The sequence below is a fragment of the Patiria miniata genome, unplaced genomic scaffold (genome assembly GCF_015706575.1).
Source record: "Patiria miniata isolate m_02_andy unplaced genomic scaffold, ASM1570657v1 HiC_scaffold_16, whole genome shotgun sequence".
In the NCBI taxonomy this organism is placed as follows: Eukaryota; Metazoa; Echinodermata; class Asteroidea; order Valvatida; family Asterinidae; genus Patiria; species Patiria miniata.
Window position 1 is genome coordinate 8,353,749 of NW_024037054.1, and position 14,592 is coordinate 8,368,340.

The following is a 14,592-nucleotide window of genomic DNA, read 5'->3' on the forward strand; positions in this document are numbered from 1 at the left end:
CTCGGGGAGATAAAAATAAACACCATATAATATTACAATTTTTCCTGAATACTTGTGACTAGACCATTGAACCGACGGCCCTGTTGGGTATTGGGGAATATGGTACAAGCTTTAACAATGTAGTTTAATCCTTCTATGGAAGGCCGCAAGCCGCATTGTACAATCCATTACGAAAAAGCGTTGGTGGTGAAAGAGTTGAATTACGCTGTTACCGGTACAAATCGCAGGAAAATGTAGCTCAAGTATCAACAGTTCCATTGAAAATCACCAGTCACAGGTGAAGAATGTTTATGTGTGTACGGAAGTACATGTATTCATTTTCAGTACCGGCAACAATTTTAAAAAAAGACAGAATTTAGGACAAGGTTCTGATTGTTCAGGGGCATTGACTGCGGTAAGACACAATAGCGCCCTCTCTTGACCGAAACAGTTCTAATGTTAAATTGTATCTTATACTGTTTTTGCCTTGGCCAAGATATTGTGAAGGGAAGTACACCAAAACATTCCATGTCACAAAAGCCAACAAATGCGCAACGTGGATTACTCAATAAAAACCTGGGGTTAAGTGCAGTGTCCTGCACTTTATCTTTGATGAATCATTGCCAAAAAAGGCATCCTTTTCCAGATGTGTGGATTTACCAAGATACTTCTAAGTTCTATGATGCTCTACAATCACCAAATTGTGCAATGAACTCCCCTCCCCTCCGTGAAATTGATCACCACCACAAAGTTTACAAAAGTCACCCACAACTGTGGATATGCAGTGAACATATTCTAGTGCCCCTGCAATTCCTGCTTGTTGAATCATCCTAAAAAACTACACTACCATCTGAAGAATTACCCAACATCTTACCACAACCCTCAAGGGGCTTCCAACCTCCATTAGGATGGGCATGAACCAAGGGAGTGTCTAAGAATCCCTAACACTCACCCAACAACTCCCCGCAGTGACATTACATATTCCTCAAACAACCCCCCTGACAATTCTTTCTTTTACAGTCCACTGTTGACTGGGTGACCCGGTGTTTACCAGCACAAATAACAATGATGTCAAAGTCATTGACTTTTGGACCTCTTGTAATACGATTATTGCCCTCTAAACCAATAACCAGTAGGATTTATTGACTACTCAGACCATACAGTGAAAGACACTTCACACAACACCGGCTGATAAGGCAGTGAAGTTCTGTCATTTTTTTTCAAAAAAAACTGAGATTTTTCCATTGTGTGTAGGAATGTGTGGTATTCATAAAAATATCAGTGCTAACAGCCAGTACGGTTAACTTTTGGGGGTATTTTGAAAATTTCAAATGGCCATAAAGGCCCTATTCACGCTGGATTTTATTTTACCATAGTTAAATTTACCATTGCCCATATCTATTTCAAATGACCTTCACAAATGTAAAAACTTTATTAATTTTCTTATTTTACTTTCAGCAAAGGATGTCATACTTCTAAAACCAATCAAATAACATAACCAACATCTGTGACTAAACTGTTGTTAATTTATTCCAAACTGGAATAAAAATTATTTCTGTAAATTTGGCAAGGTATTTTTTTTTACAAGGCAGAGTACGGAATTGAAGAAAAATGCGTGGCTACTGGTGGATCAAGAGGAGCGTTTCAGTGGCTGTTCACACTGGATTGAAAATGAGTAAGACGACCAGCATATCAGTTAGTTTTACCTTTAAGTCCAGTGTGAACGCAATATTAAAGCTAAGTATATTTGACATGCAGAAATTTTGTTTAGATCTTCTAGACAACCAGTCTGTCTAACATCAAGCGGGTTCCCTTAATCAACTCCTCCTGAATCAACTCTTTGTTCTCATTATCAATCACCCCTGCAACCTCTGACCCGCAGGTCACTGAGGTCAACGACCTTGGCCATGCCCAACTGGATTGAAGTCTGCCGCACCACAAATTGCAGTTCAACTTTCGGGGAATATCTTGATTCCTGAAAAGAGTGGGAAGCAGGAGACGGCATTTCACCGACCGCGACCAAGGCCGGATGATATGACAGACAGACTCTCCTTTTTCAAACCCAAAAGTATACATGTACCGTGATGGATGTATTCTAGACAACTTGGTCAACTGGAAAAAGGGAGAAAAGGGGAAGGGAAATTCCTTAAGTCTAAAGGATGTCAATTTGGACCCTGGTTAAAAACAGGTTATAAATGTACCGGTATATGACCACAGACTACCGGTACAGGCCAATGTTAAAAATTGTAGTCGGTCAAGAGAATATTCTGTGAAATGTACAGAAATACACATGTAGGTCAACATCACACTATGAATAAGTTTTTTACTTTAAACTATAAAAGGAAACTTCGAATTTACTTGGGTTTCCCAATTTACATGAATATAAAAATTGTTGAATCCTCAACAGCCACATCCAGGTTTGCAACATTGCTGATGTTAAACACTATGTCTCATGAATTCTTGACAAAAATTCATTTGATATGTTTTAACAGAAAAAAAGAACAATGACCCAACATGAATGGACACTCTCAGCAACTGATCATCTGCTTCTTCCATTAGGAAATTTATGAAGAAAAGTAAAATCCATCTCACCGCAGAAAACGTCTCACCACAAGCTGTATCAGACAGGACCATTCCCTTTTCATATTTCCACCAGACCATGAAACCAAATTCATTGCAGACCTCTATCTCTCTTGAGACAGAGGAGACAGTCAAAACAGGATGCAACCAATTATCAAAGGAGCATTCATCATCAACAGAGACACATTATTCAGACTAGTGGAGGAATAATCAGATGAAAACATGACTTGTTTGCTTTCCAGACGCAGGTTATTAAAATGGATAAGAACGATGAGTGATTTACATCAGAGCATCCTCCTGTCCAGACACATTGTAAGATTTGTTTAATTGATGCGGGCAAAAGTCTATTGTTTTCTCTCTTCCTTCACGTTTAGACTTATAAGAAGCAACAAGCTTTACACTGAAGCTTTACACTGAAGTGCTGTCAGATTCTGCTTGACACAGAAGATGCAAAACCTTCCAGGGAGTTGGGTTGGTAATGCTCCAACAGCTTGGCCCACATTAATATTGTGAATGGTCAATATTCACAACAATTTCCCAAACAAATCTGGTCTTCATAATTACTTGATTGCCTCAAACTATCTGTCAGAAATCAAAATCCGAGAAAACCTATTCTGCAAAAAGTACACTGTCACAAGCAGTGAATAAATGAATAGTACACCTGCCCTTTGTAAGTTCAATTTGTAAATTGTCGTACTTGGCACACAAAACTACCCACACATGTTCAGCCAAATGACAAACCACAATGCATACTAATATTTTATGGCATTGTTTCTACAGGTTTAATTTGCTTGACTGTCGAGGTCTTTACAGATGTCACATATTTAGTACGTCTGCAAAATTCATAAAATGCCCCTGGGCAAAATGATAATTCTGCACGTACACACAGCTGTGTCTAATCGGAATTGCATTTTTAAAGAAAAGTACAATGATCACTAACGCTGACACAGTCAGTTGGCCATGCACAATTAATATTGAATATAGTTACTGCCTATTATGGAGAACAAACACTTCGGTAAAGTACAATTACCTGTGCACATACCGTAACTATCCTGGGTCTTTTTGTATAGAGATCTATTGGAATTCACTTACTACAGAAACTGCTGTGTGATATTTCTGAAAGCAGTAGGCCTATTTCAAACGACCCTGACAATTATTAATTTCTGAACCTAAAATAAGCACTTTTTCTAAATTAAATAATCCTGAACACTTTGCGTCAGTGTTAATTGTTATAGGGGACAGTTGTAATGAGTTTAAAACAGTCCGAACATTTTCCATTGCAAAATGTATGTGATGCGGCGTTGACTTATCATATTTGAAATCAACCTAAAGCTTTACTCCTTAACTTAAAACATCACCAAAAGCTTGAAAAAAAATCAAGACTTTCAACAACAGACAATGCACTGAAGGTAAACAATTATTCATCATTCCTTTTAATCTTCCCTAAGGGCAGGCAGTTGGGTTGGGTTCCTACAAAAACAATGTCTCCAGATAATAGGCCTGCCTAGAATTGTGATTATGAGGACTAGATTTGGCCAGGTGGGATGAAACTTGTTGACATAATCTCTGACTTGACTTGATTTTGGGGTAGATTTTTCCCTGAAGATGCATCCATAAAGAACAGCAGCATTAGTTATTGAATAACATTGATTTCAAATATCTAGGCTACAATAACGTTATTCATGATTTGAGTTTAGAAGTCAATGAATGCAACATAAACAGTTGACTCATAGGACAATTTCTTCTTCTTTTTTCGTCGGAAGAAATTCTTCATCAGGTGAAAATCCTTACATACCGGTACTTGTCTCACAATGATGTGAAACTGAAAATTAAAAAAAAATCACGTCAAAGAAACTGTAGGCCTATAAAGAAGAAAATATTTCTATCTTCATTTCATCATTGTGTAATAAGCTATATTCTTGGGTGACTTTTGTGAGCAAACAAAGGAAAAGTGCTTCCTCAAGTATGTCATAATATCTTCATGAAGTATACCCCACAACCTGTGGCACCAGGATACGTGCAAGCAGGGAAAAAGTGACATTGTTAGTTAATACCCAGTCAGAAACCAACAGAAATTAATTAAACATCACCAAAGATGTTTGAATCACATTAACAATACCAAGATGTATCAATCAAAAGCCTGAAAAATAAAAGAATATATCAAAACAGCAACTTACCTTCAACCATGGAGCTATAATGCTTCAACTAAGAAGCCCACTTTCTGATGACTTACATGTACTGTAAAACAATCCAGTCACTCGATGAATATTCATAAGCCTGATCCAAAAAAAAATCTATTATAAACACAGTGTGTGACTTGTGGCAGACATTCTCAATTTCATTGTACCATGACAAAAAAATCTGATGCATCCATGAAACAAGTAGAAATGCACACACATCCAGAAAACTGATCCACAAATGTCCACAACAATCAATGATTGTAATATGAGTTACAAATACTGTCATAACCAAAACACGACCGAGTGTGTGATGATGTTACAGCACATGGCGGAGTGTTATGAATGACTGCTGCATGTTATGATTATTTCAACACTAGTGGATGATTCCATTTGCAGGTGTCGGGGTGTGCTGAAGAGTGTGGCTCTTATTTCACTTAATATGGACGGGGGTTGTGACACATGTATTTGTATTGAATATGTGTTTGTGACGTTACTAATATTCGAGATTATGACTAAAAATGCTTAATGCTTAAAGGGAAAATACAACATTTGCAAACATCAAAAAATAAAACTACCAAATCATTTTGAAATACCTTGCTGGACTGTTAGTGAATGACAGTGTAAAGCATCCTGTAAAATCATGGCACCTGGTATACTGTCATTTTCAAGAAAAGTGGTATTTTTGTATCAATTTCAAATACTGGCCCCAATTGACCATCGCACTTGTTTGCAATTGATTACACACCTATACAGCTAGACTGGTTCCCTGACCTTACAATTCCCTAATGTATGTAAACTGCTCTGTTTCTTCTTATATGGAGTCAGGGAACCAGACTACAGGAAAATGATTGTTTTTCTTGGTTTTATAGCATTTTCGAGCCCAAAACCTCAAAAAAGTCAGTGTAACTATATTTGTTATATATTTCCAACCCCCCAATTCCATCCATTTCTGAAAATTACAGCAAAAGCAAATGATGTATATTCCCTTTAAACAAACAAAACTGAAAGTGGATTGCCCCTCAGTGTAAACTATCCCTTGAACAGAAATGGAATCTCCCAAAGCAAATCCTGAGGATTCCCATGGGTATCTGTTGAACCAGCTGGCCGGCCAACCACAGGTGAAGATGACACTCAGAGGATCAGGTTCCTTTATTAAAATATGGTTGCCATGGTAACTGGTTCTCATGAACACCTACGATCATCCTTTAATATGGGGAACTCTACCCTATGAGGATCTGCCGGTAGCACGAAATGCAAGGAACTACTGACGCAAAATTAAGGGTTGCTCTGAAAGTAACGACAGGATTTTTCTTGAGGGCGCTCTTTACTAGTGCCATTCTGGAACCTGTTGTGGCAGGCTGCCAATTGCATGTACCTACTGAAAAATCTTACACACAATGATAAATAAATTGGCAATCTTGGACAATTTTAATCATTGTGTGAAGCATGTCATTTCCAATTTTTTTTTTTAAAAACACAAAACATGCTTTTCAAAGTTTCTACCAATAGATTGCTACAGGTCATCTGTAAAAAGACAGGGTTATGAAGGCAGTAAGTTATCAATACAATTAATTCATCTTCAATACTAAGGAAAATAAAGCCAAAGCTGGCACCATTTTAGTGCTGCATCAATGAATTTGAAATGGTAATAGTGAAAAAAAGTCACCAATACCTTGAAATTCCCGAACCCAAACCAATTATAACAACCGAGTCCAAATTAAATCCTTCGCAACCTCCACTTGATCCTTTTACATCCCTGACTGACTCCCAATTACATATTTCTACCTTCGTTTGTAAACAGAATTAACTCGGATTCAAAGGCTCCTTTCAGTAAAGGCGAGAACAGTCATTTATGGCAATAGAATACAAGCGGTGACTGAAAGGTGCTAACCACAACAAAATGGATGGATTGACTGAAAGTTTGGCCTTGATGGACAAAGGGGCCTAATGCTGTTTGGAAATTGAGCGTACCAGGAGACAAAGTCTGTATGTACCGGTATGCTGTATTACCTTGGCGTGTGTCGCTGAGCTCTCTACTAACCAAACTCAGTTGATAGGCCTACCTCCCCACCCCAACACTAAGATCAAAGTTTAAAAGAAAAGTTTTGGGAGGCCATCACTTTTATTTCTTGAAGTCAGCCCCTTACTGTGTTGGTTTTAAGATTTCCAATGCCATTTTTTAAGACAGGGTGCTGATAACAATTGAAAAGTTTATTTCAAGACAAGAGTCTCACTGTAGGACTTTTATAATTGTTTTCTTTTACTGGGTTTTGCCCATCACCAACATGATTTTCTCAGGTGGGGCTCGAACCCATAAACTCCTGCTTACAAGTGCACACGTCTTAACCACTCAATCATTGAGCTTGCAGATTCTGCAAGTTGCAATGTACCGGTACGCTCTGATGCAAAATTCCATTATGTTCTTCAAATGATATTAAAAATGTATACTATTAAAACTACTATTAAAACTCTATACCACTCATATATTTCTGTTGGTGAATCTACTCAATTCAAGCACATGGCATACATGTAAGTGTCTTAGAATTAATATGGTTCCAATGGTTTTCATACGCTTTTCTTGCAGTGGGCAAGGAAGAAGTCTCCATTAAAATCACATCACTCCATTTGAACACAAAGATCAATATAACTGTTAGCAGTTCCCTCCTAATGAGCAGCAATCAAGCCTCCTTGAGGGATAATCCTATTGAACCAGCTTAGCCCACTTAATCCCTAATCCCCATTATTGTAATCCCTATTGATTGTTGACTCTGTAGGCAAGTCCCTGGAGCCCTTCCTGTGTCACTAGGTATTTGCTCTGTGTCCTTTTGTTACCAAATACAGGGTATAGTAATTTGCACTTTAAAGGCTCAATAAATTTGGTTTCTTTTTTGAAATAACTTACATTATCGGCAGAAATGTAGTTAATTGTCTCAACCTGTAATTGGATAAAAGAAACATTGCTTTATGCACAGATATTGCAAACGAGTAAAAATCTTACAGCTCGCAACAAATTTCAAAATCACAAATTTATTTTGGGACACATGGGGCTCGCACCGGCTCTGAAAACAGTCAGTAAATGCTAGATACCGACAGCTCAAGTCATCTAGCCTTCAGCTCAATGAAGTCATAGTCTTATTGCCAACAGAGGGCAGCATACATTGAGACTACTAGAAAATAGTATTGTGACTGTCAGGCTCTTCACAATGGAAAATATCAAAACCTTTTTTTTTATTGACATACAGAGATGACTTAGGAGATAAATCCTAGATTTTATTTTTAACAAAAAGGCTGAAAACTGTGTCAGTTATTACTAACTTGTTTACACTGAAAACATTGATTGTTTAGAGTTTCTGTGAAGTTTATGAACTGACACTGCATTCAAGAGTGATGCTGCCCTCATGTGCCCAAGTCTGGTGCAGGGGTTTATTATTCATTACAGAAACAATGCTGTCATTTTCCCCCATGCACCTGTTCATCATACCTGTATACAACATGTACATGTACATGTGCATGTACATGTACATGTTCATGTGCATGTTCTTTGACTACTGCACAGTCTCATTTGTATGTTAACATGTAAAATGTTACATGAACCAAGTGAAACATTCTAGGTCAAATAAAATCCATAATTCTAATTTTCAATAATCAGAATAAGTGCGTGTACATGTACACTGTACATGTAAGTGTTTGAGACGGGGAGGATTTGTGTGTAGGTACCGGTACATGGTATGTTGGGGCTGAACAGGCAAGGCAGAATAGTTTGGATAGGGTAGTAAGGCGATTGAAGTTGCATAATATTGCTCTGTCACTTTTAGAGGGTGCCCCTATATTTCCATGAAGTACAATGTGCGGGGTAGGCCTAAATGTATGTATGTCCAAGGCATCTCGCCACAAGTCTAGGCTTCTAGAAGATGCCTCCACACCTGACTATATATTCGCCTTCTTTTTTCACCTTTTTGACAATTTCATTTACTGTTTTATTTACTTACCTGTATTCATGCGTTCTACGCTTGTATTTCTCACTTTGGTATGGAAATAAATGTGAGCTTGAATTGAATTGAATTGAAATATCTGCACAAGAAAAAAAGTTCTGATAATGAATATATTATCCCTAACTCCCTAGGGGATGTGCAAAATTATATTGAAATTGGAGGATTCAGGACTGTTAAGGTTAAGGTGGTTTCTTTTCAACCTTTTCACAATAGAACCAGTCTCTGACCAGTCACTTATGATAAAATGGTATTTTATCGTCAAACATGTTATGAAATCATTCATCTGTTGATTACAAGTTCTTATGATAATTACAGTTCTTATGATAATTACAGTTAAAGATAGCAATGGAGTTATGTATTGCCTAAAATGCACTATTTAAAGCCTTAATATGTTCATGTATACAAAAGATGTGGGTGTTTACAGTATTCATCAAACAGATAAAGTAAATATGTACACGACACACTACTACTACTGTGCAGTAACTACATCAATTTGTATTCATGAGATGACAGCTATTCAGTGTGCATGTTATTACTATGCTTCATCAGCTTTAACGAGGGGATGGTCTGAATGCTTGTCACCGGACTATTACAGAGCCTGCAAACATCAATACATTTCTGGAGGCAATCATTATGTGTCCCGTTTCCGTTTGATGATGATCAGACATTAGAATTCCTTTCCGATCATTTGAACATCAAAATGTGTGTTTCAAGTTTTGTGAATGCCACACAGGCCTATTTTAAGTTTGTTTATTTTGAAAACATCCAACAGCACAAGCACCAGAACTTGATGGATAAGACTTGCTTGAAGATGTGGAAGGAAATTATAGAGCACGGTGGGAGTAAAATCCCAGAATGATATTCTAGGGAATCAGGCAGGGACTGAAAACCCAATCAACATGTTGGCCCGGGCGGGATTTGAACCCGGGTCACAGCGGTGGAAGGCGAGGAAGATACTGCCACGCCAACCTGATCCATTGAAAGTCAACTGAAAATGGCTGAACAGAGTTTAATTGTTCAGTGTTTTGATGAAGGTTTGGCTTCAAAATCTAAATAATATTTCGTCTAATAGTAAATTCTGTTACTTTCAATATTCTTCTCAAACAGAAAAACATTATTCTTCATCATGCCAAATGTTTAGGATGAAATGCTTAGCCTTCATTTTTAGTTGTACACCTGTAAGTATACGCCTAATGCATCTTTTTCAAATTCAAGTCCGAGACATGAATTCCAACATATCAAGAAAAGGATGTCCGCATACCTAAGATTGGCACTTTTACTTCCCTTTCGAACAGACATGGATTTGCCATTGCCATGGCAACAATCCAGGGTCCGGGCACTCAGAGAGGACCTCCAGAGAGAAATCTGCCATGAATAAAATGTGGACTGACATGTATGGATGCAAATTATCCTGTTACTAGCAAGAAAAGGAGTTCTGTACTGCATGGATTTTACATGATCAAAATTTAGGGTGGGGGGAAATGAAAATGAGATGTTCTCTTTCAAAAAATTTCCAAATCATTACTTATCAGTAGTTTTTACATGTATGCAAGACCCATTATACAAGATTCCAGCAACTGGTCACTGTCAGAAACATCAATTAGGGGCAAAATCCCATTAGCTTTTGCCCCCTTCACCCTTGAGAGATCACAAATATTAGCTCTTTGGCTGGCCACGGTTAAGTGACTCTGCCGACAAGTGGATGGCTTTTGGGTGTAAATTATCCCTCGGTCAGGACAAAGACGGGGCGTATAACCACATAAATTTCATATATTTTTTTGACCAACAGTTTTAGGTGTCCTGTTTCGCATACGTGCATGAGCAAACACTTTCAACCCGTGGACTTTTTGTTTTCTTGTTGTTTGCCGACGATTTCGAGCGCGATCATTGGGAACATTGGCCTGGGTGTGAATTTAGGATAATTTCCTTGGGGACGGGGGGGGGGGGGGGGGGGGGGGGGGGGGGGGGGGGGGGGGGGGGGGGGGGGGGTAGGAGAATACATGTGATCTGCATGTGTCAACTTCCTACTACTTGAGTTACAAAGTGTATTTGGGAGTCTAGCCCTGAACATTTACTGTATGGTTAATAAAAAAAATTGTATAAATCACTGGTTTAATGGTTTCAATGTCTGTGAAATTAATTTACTGGAACCAAGAAATCACAGTTTTTAAATCAAAAAATTATTTAGTCCGGATCAACAGCTTTTCATTCCAAAGGAAACATCAAGGTGCGATGTATATTTAGAATGACACAGTAATAAACGAATGTGCCACTTGACGTTTGAAAACCAGTCACGCAATGCATAAGTACATTGAAAGTGCACAAAGTTGAAATTTGTCAGACCAATTGCAAAGGAAAATTTTTGGCCAAAGTAAAAACTAAATAAGTTACTTCTGTTGAACAATACCCCCCCCCCAAAAAAAAAGAGGAAAAAAAAAAAACTAATTTCAGTTAAAATACGTGTACGTGAATCGCCACTTTTCAAACCGTTACCATGGAAACCAGCCCGTTCAATAACTTCCCACTCTCTTGAGCGTTAGTCAGTATTACTCAGTGAGTGTCGCCGGTGTCTAGTTTCTTGCCCTGCCTTCCTCAACTCAGGATGCGGCCAACGATTCGCCATCGACCCTCGGCTCGGTATTACGCGTTCCTTGGCCACAAAGTGTTAAAACACTACCCCTGACGCCGTGAATAAAACATCAGTTGGCTTGGGACTCTGGAACTATAGTGGGTATTGTTGACAATGGCTGACTGGCACGTATACCGTACTTGGTGATGTTGCGACACCAATTCTTTTGGGTGAATCACCATGATGTGTTAATCTTACCCTGAAATCAGAGGTGTTGCGTACTTTGAATTATTGGGTCAAGGAATGGGCACGAGTCCGCTGGGAATATCAGTTCTGGACAGTGATGACGAAACTTTGAGCTTTTCTCATTAAATAAAAAAATACCAAAATAAAACATTTATCGAACAATGTAGCAAATTAAGATTTTTCAACCTGAGGGTATCTCAATTAGCCAACTTTCAAGTTAAAAGTTTTTGGCAAGGTTAAACAACAAGAATTTACATTTTTTTTACATTGATAATGATGTGAACAGCATGCTTCAAAAGATGGATGTAAGATACAAATCTATAATCACCACTTTACCAGTTGAAAAAAGATACACAGATTAAAAAAACCTGGCTGTATAATTGAAGTGGGGAGGAAGTTATATTTTAAAACCAAACAAAAATGCTTTACCTCAGTCCGTGATCCTCTGAATATTGGAAGACAAAAGTCAAGAATTCCAGCAAAGGAAATCTCTCTCAACAAATCTGAGTAACATGGAAACTGAAATCCATGCGTTTCAAACAAAGATGCACAGTTCTACGGATCCACCACTGTAGCTATTGAACCCAGCTCAACAACAACGGCAGTTTGCCAAATTGTAACAAGGTAAAAGAGCAAAACTTGCTCCTTTCAAGTTTGATGTCTCCAAGACCTCCATGATAGGTTCTCAAGTCTCCAGACCGCGAGGCTAATGAGGGGTGTGACTGGTAGAGACAGTGACTCTTAAAATTCCCAGCCAGTTTCTTGTTACTCAATGTTGACATTCTGATGTACCGAGGCCAAGAGACCAGAAGCCAAACTATGCGCTAATTACCATCATTGAAGATCCCCTGACAAGTTGCTGATCCGGGGCGATATCAAAATGAGACTAATTTGGTGACTTTCTGTCTACAACCTTGCCTAATTATGTGGAGGCCCTATAATAAGCTGAGTGGATTGGAGTTTAGAAGAGACATTCACAAAATCTAAGAATGTTGATGTTTATAAAATGGAGGTCTGCTATAGAATGTATAATTTAATGGTGAAGGGTGGTGTGAGAAATGAAATTATTATGGTATCTACTCCTAAGAAAATCCTGGATGTTTCCTTATCATCATTTTTAATGGAAAAAAAAATATCAAATTCTGTGAGTTTTTTTCTATTATTGAAGAGAATCAATATCCCATTGTATAAATGCTTTATCCCAATTCTTTAATTTGTTTCCTTTGTAAAGACACAAAATTGAAATGTTTTTATTGGATGTCCACTTTGATGAGGAAAATCAACGTAGAATTTAAAACAAATGACTCACAAATTCAAGTTATTTTCACATTGAATTGAATTACATTTGCTGTCATGAAGCAAGCAATGAAATGTTTCCTTGAAATCGTTCTTGTAATTAAATGGAAACATTTACATCTATCTCCAATCTCAATGTGTCTCTACCCTTCTAGTTATTCAAAGGTACAAAATTCAATATTATCTTAGAAAAATAAAATCATCGTATTGAAATAATCAGCCCAGCAAAAAAGAAAATAAGACCTCAAATCCGTAACCAGTAACACTTGTCAAGAGTCAACTTAAACCCCAAATGACTTCTTGACCCTTGAGGAGCAAGCGTCATAATTAAAAACGAAATTCTCAAAGACAGGCTAGAGTTTCAATTTTGAGGATTGCAGGTTGTCCATGACCCGTTACATTCCAGAATTACCAGATTCTTCTCTCTACTTGAAGGCATCGTGATCATGCATGGATGGTGGACAGGCACTTACACTACGAGTTGGGTTTCTTAGGGATAGTGTTACCCAGAAGACAGGGGTTCAGTGTCAATCACAGAAATTGAGGTGTAATGGCATACATTGCCCCGGCCATTCATGTAAGGCCAAGTAAAAAAAAACATGTTTAGCGTCCTGCCTTTTTTCCCAAAATGGCCGCCCGACCCATTTTCCAAAACGACCAGCCTGGCTATTTTTTTAAGATGCCACCAGCTTTTTTTTAAATGGCCGCCACTTGGACTCAGGAAATGACATACCAGCTTTATATGTGCTAGATGCAACAGATAACAGGCCAAAATGTTGTCACTGTTTCAAATTTATCATTTTTTTCAGGTTTTATTTTTCAATTAAAAAACAGAAACAAGGAGGCGGCCTCCAAAAAGGAAGCGGGCGGGGACGCTAAACATGTTTGTTTGTTTTTTATTTTGCCTAAGTAGGGGTGGTTTACATAAACAGCAAGTAGATATAACAAATAAACAAACAGAAATAAAAACATAACAAATAACAACCAAAAAAATACAGTAATTAACATATCAAACAAATGTAGGGCCTATGTGTAGAAAAAAAAATGCAGTTAACGATAGACACAATTTTAAAAATAAATTAAATACAGCTGGTGATATGTAGTGCTGTTGAAATTGTCTGTGTGTGAATTTTTGCAAAGGGGGTTCAATAAGGGAATAAATGTGTGCTCCGGAGGTTTTTATCACTCTGTTTAATACCACTTAGAGTCTGGGTGCTGATAATTACCCGAGCCGGAGGCGAGGGTAATTATCAGCACCCAGACTCTAAGTGGTATTAAACAGAGTGATAAATACCGACCGAGCACATATTTATTCCCATTCATAAATACCTTTTCGGTAAAAAAAATCATATAATTCGTTCAAAACATCCCGATTTTGTTCAACAAATTCACTTTATGCTTTTTGAAACATCCCTCCTGCAAAATAATGGAGTGTTCAGCTGGCGAGTAAGATGAAAACAACCCTTTTATGGAGATTGACGCGCGCGTATCATGTTCTACGCGATGTCGCGCAGAACGCACCTGGCGCGTTGCGTTTTGAATTTAGAACTATAAAATTCTAACTCCCTGGTAGTGTTGCGCATGCCTACGTGAGGATTGTGAACGTTCAACCAATGAAACGATAAGAGGCACTGGATTTTTAGGAGTCCACATTTTATTGTGACACTGGAAAAGTGTTTAAGACCAGCTAGCCATGTCTTTATCATCCGTTTAATACCGGCCACGTGACGGGCTCTCGACAATAGGAATG